Genomic DNA, 5,561 nt, shown 5'->3' with positions numbered 1-5,561 from the left:
AATCACTGAACGGCTTAGCACCACAATACATTAAAGATCTGCTTTTATTGTATCAACCTTCCAGACCCCTCAGGTCTTCCGGTTCTGGTTCTGCTCTGCATCCCCAGAACCAGAACCAAACGAGGAGAAGCAGCTTTCAGCATCTATGCACCACAAATTTGGAACAAACTCCCAGAAAACTGTAAAACAGCTGAAACACTGACTTCTTTTAAATCTCAACTGAAAACCCACCTGTTTAGAATTCTATTTGAAATGTAATCAATTACAAATTTATTGATGTAACTTGACTTAATGATTGATTCTATATTGCATTGTGATTCTGTGTTTGTTATGATGTAAAGCACTTTGAAATGTCTTGCTGCTGAAATGTGCCATACAAATAAAATTTGATTGATTGATTGATTGATTGATTGATTGATTGATTGATTGATTGATTGATTGATTGATTGATTGATTGATTGTACTGGTATCATATATTCTTGCAATTTTTTTTCTCATGTGACTTTTTAACCCCTTCAGTTAGAACATTGAATCAGAATCATGGATGAGTGAACTGACATACAGAGTTGGTGTTCACTACTGACTGATCTTCAAAACATTGGATTAGTAGGTCAAATCCAACCTGAAAGCCTCTCGGGTTTCAATGCACACACACATGTACACGCCTATGACATACACACAAGTGCAAGAGGCAAATGGTGGGTTGAATAAGTTGGGGATCTCCCTCTGCTCCACCTACTAGCCACCAATGACTCCATTGGTTGAACAGAGGTCTATACAGCCTGGGAGTGTCTCACTAATTTCTATTTAGATGTCTGCCTCCCGCCCCCCTACCCTGGGGAACACTCTGATTGATCTTTATTTCATTGACTACAATTCAGGGAGGAACCACGTCTGCTGCAGTGAGCGTGTGTTTTTTCCTTTTAATGCTCCCTAATGCCCTCTATTTTCCCTACCATTCTGGTAAATTACTCGTAAAACAGACATCATCTCTAGGAAGAATTAGAAAAGTAACCGAATAGAGAGTTGCGCAAAGCCCAGCAGAAACTGACACAGGTAAAGATGTTAGCTTTTTTTTTTTTTTAAAGGTGCTGTGCTGATGTAACCTCTGACATTACTATTGATTAGCATCACCTGTCAGGCTGCTGGTGTACTTCATGCATCGTGGCTGGAAGGTGCAGGGGAGACCTGCAGTTTGGACTTTTTCTTTGGCACAAGGTGCTCTGGTGGCAGCTGCAGCGACGTTGGCATTTCCCTGGCAGGTACACTGAAAGACGACTCCCCTGGGTCCAGTTTGGACGGCTTTAGCGGCGACCTTGAAAGACAACAGGAGACAATAAACCATAAATCAACCCAGAATGAAAGTGCACAACGGTGGGGAGGGCACACGGTTGGTAGAGACACAGGCAGACAAAAAAAAAAGGAGAAAGTGGGCTCACGAGGGGAAATGGAGGGAACTAAGACACACCTGTCACTCCCAGGTTCTCATGGTCCCAGTGAAGCAGCGCTCTGTTCCAATGTTTGGTGGACTCAGCAAAAATGGGCGCTTCCTCACCAGAACCTGATTCCACAGAAGAGGAGAGGATGGAGAGCGGAAGAAAGGGACGGCTCACAAAAATCATACAAAAATAATACACCGTCATCTGATCAAAGCCTGTGTATCATGTTCTTCGATCTCTCCAGTGAATTAAACACAATTCATTTTCCTTCATCTGAAACTCCAGAAGACACAGATTCTTCGATAATTGCCCGGATCGATGACTATCTGACAAACGGCCACAGTTTGTAAGACTGAGTTGTGCGTGTTTGATCAGGTGGTCAGCAGGACATGAGCGCCACAGGGGACTGTTCTCTCACCGTTCCTGTTCAGTGTGTGTAACTCAGATTTCCGGTGCCAGACAGTTCTGGCAGAAACTTGAAGATGTTTGCAGATCCCAGAAACTGACGGCATGGCCGGGACTGTTGCTCTTCGAATCATTTCTACTGTTAGTTCCATTCAGCTCAAGTCAAAAATACTTTCTTCATTCCAAAGTATTGAACATGTTTTTTTCAAAGAGTTGTAGAAGGTGAAGGCTCTGGGCAGGAAAGAGCTCCTGTAGCAGCCAGGCCTCTGACTGAAACCCCCCCCCCCAAAAAACGTTGTTGTTGTAAGACAGTATCGAGAAGAGGAGGCTCATGTTGTCTAAGATGATCTTCATTTTTTGAAGAATCCTTCTTAGCACACTCCTAACGAGAGGTTACAGAGCAGTTAGTCTCAGAACAGAGGCCACTGGCTCCGATGCGGGTACCACAGCAGATGATGGCAGAAGATACATAGTTTTTGACCTATTCCTGTTCCTATTGAATTCTAGAATCATCTTCTTTGTTTCAGAAGATTGTTTCTACATCTTGCCTAAAGCAGCTCACCAGCTGTCTGCACTCAGCTTCCTGACCATCTCTGATACACCTGGCGACTGCAGTCATCTCAGTTTACTGCTACACAGTGAATCTTCTCATCACAATGAAAAATATTTTACTGATAACAATAAATGATGTAACAACTGCCTATCCCTACTTGCTACATAAATTTTAATATATCAGACCAATATTGAATATTGTCTTCGGATTTCCATTTTGAATTTTCTAAAAGTGATAGTTCGTTTGTCTTTCCAACCATGCAGTGGTTTGTTTTGTTTCTATTTTGCTAAATCCTACAAAATGACATCATTGTGTAACCAACTTGTGGCAACCAGGGCAAAATGTGAAAAAGTTCAAGTGGTGTGAATACTTTTACAAGGCAATCCATATATTAGTGCAGATTTTCCAGCCTGCCTTTGTAAGCCTAACACATCTGTAGCTTTTTTCTTTGCCATCAAATCTTTCCTTTCTCTTGTAAAAATGTTCCTTCTAATGAATTGTTCCTGTTATTACAGCAAACATGCCTTAAAATATACTCACGTGAGCCAGGGGTTGTTCGGCTAAAGAACGTTATGGTTGCCTGTGATCCTACATCATCGTAGTGTCTGTGAGCTCAGCGTCTTACCGATCCTCTTAAATAGACTGAGGAATAAAATGTGTCGTCCCTGTGGCTGTGTTGAGTCATTTCTGCCCAAATGAAAATGTTCAAATGACAGTCCAATTTAATCTTAGATTAAACACATCTTAATTTAAAAAAAAAAAGAAGAAAAAAAAGCTATATTGTGGTATAGGAGCATGTTGAGCAGAGAATACATTGGAAAGAGGAAAAAGGGCAGGATGGAAGGAAGCCACGGAGGATGATAAATTCACCCCCAAAATAAGTGTCTAAAAAGCTGCCATGTTTTATGAAAGGCACCCTTAAGCTACGCTAAGTGAAAAGCATTAAAGAGGTTGTGATTTGCCTCTGAGACCATTAATAAGGTAGAATACATGCACAGCTAATTTATTAACACATGCCTCTTTACATTCATTACCACTGAGGCAGCAGCCCTTAGCTGTGCTGGTCCCAGCGTACACACACTGAGGTTCAGCACAGACCCGGTGTGAGCGATGCACCCCGGCTTTCTGCCGTTAAAAATGCCATCATAATCGATTGGTGGAGCCGAAAGACAAACTGGAACTTGTCCAAATTACAAATTGAGCAGAGAATCCTCTTAGCCAGAACTTTGAACATTTTACCAAACAATTAATTTTAATGACCATTGTACAGAAACCTCTCACCCCTTCTCTCCCCATTCTTTGGCTCTCTTAATCCCTTGCTACCTAAAATTGGGCAAACTTGCTGATAGGGACAGAGCACTAAAGCAGATTGGAACATCTCTGTTCCCCCATAACTGTTTGGCTGACCAGAGGTTGACCTCGGTGTTATCCCTCAACATGCGACAAGGGAAACTGCCAGGCCAATTTAGAATGTCAAGATGCTCTCAGCTGTATCACTGGACCTTGAGTTTAAAGTCTTCCTTTGAGGGAAAAACACACATGTAGTCGCAAACACAAGGAAAGCACATTCAGATGGAAGTGTATGTAAATAGAGGTGGTTTCTGTCATCACATTTGTTAATATTTCTAAGCAGGTTGTATGTGCATATAAATTCAGACCTTGACTAGTCCAAATAGTCTTCTTTGAATCAATATTTTTTTCTTATGTATTTGGAAAGAATTGTCTAAATATGCATAAAGAAATACCTATGCCAGACCAGTAGGTGGCAATAATTTGTGGAAGCTTGCCATTGTGGTGCCGTTTCGGATTGAGTGTGTAGGCAGTTTGTGGTCAGACAGCAGAAGTTGCAGTAAAGTACTTTGTTTTAACCTACCTTACCTTGACCTTGGGGTTTCCAGTCTGCCCAGTCAGATGATGGGCCCGCACCCATGAAGGACTGAACTACAGAGAACAAAGAGACGGGTAATTAGTCCAAGAAAGGACTGCTTAATCCACTTTTGGCTCCCAAGAAACAAGCAGGACAAATTAGAACATGGACATCAGAGAACAAGATGTAAACATAAAAACTATATCTAATTATAGAAGCTATAAGATAAAATGTCAAAATTAAATGGGTTCTCAAAGACTGTAGTTGTCCAAGGGCCGACATAATTCGAATTTAAGTTAGTGCTGTAGCATTAGCTTCTGCTAAATACAGTGTTGGTGTAGTGCTTTAGCTTTAGCAGAACTAATGTTGATGATTAGCGCATCGGGGTTAGCGCAACTAACTTTCTAGTTAGCGGTGCCCACCCCTGTAGAACACATATTAAATTTCAGACACATTCTTTCTCTCATTATTGTTTCATTTGGCAAACATAAAATATTTTTGGCAGCTGATTTGATAAGTTTAGTGTCATTTAACTTCAGACACAGAGAAGAATTGTGTTATTCGGGAGTATATTAACTTCTGGTTTCAACCGTGTGTTTGTTATGAATCCTGACACAAAGACCCCCACCTCACCTCTGCTAATGTTGACAACGACATCAGGTTCAGCTCTGGAATAAAAAAAAAACTTAAAAATTTAAACGAGTCATGTAACTTCTGTATTTGGAAATGAAAAACGTCAAGAGTTAGTGAAACTAATCAAATGAAATCATGGGTCAACACTGAAATGACTCATCACTGTGTGTGCTGTAGTGCTTCCTCTGGGGGCGGGAGGATTGTGAGCTTCACAGGCTGGGTCCAGCCCTGGTCAACGCTTGATGACCAGCTGTGCATTGATTTGGACCTCAGGGTCACATAGACAGGATGTAATCAATCAAGATGCTCACCTTCTTAACAGTCCTGTTTATGTTTGCATTTCTTATGAGTGTTTGGGTGTTGGTAATTTGGACCACAGGGGTGTTGCAGCAGCTCATTAGGGAATGTAAAGCAGCTCCCAATGTTTGATTCAGCAATATCAGCAATGTTATTAGGACACCAAAGGAAAACCAAGCGCAGCTGCAGTTTATTTAGGAAGTTGCATGATGTATATAAAATACTGGATGGAAACATGAACTCTTCCCCTTCTGACAAAATTAAGAATTGTTTTAATATTTCACTATGGAATTGTGGGCCGCAAAAAAAAAAAAGACAACAGAGCAAATTCATTTGAGGGAACCAGTTGAAGAGAAGAAAAAAATCC

Source organism: Xiphophorus maculatus, chromosome 1, assembly GCF_002775205.1.
Source record: "Xiphophorus maculatus strain JP 163 A chromosome 1, X_maculatus-5.0-male, whole genome shotgun sequence".
Taxonomy (NCBI): Eukaryota; Metazoa; Chordata; class Actinopteri; order Cyprinodontiformes; family Poeciliidae; genus Xiphophorus; species Xiphophorus maculatus.
Note: the sequence above shows the minus strand (reverse complement) of the source record.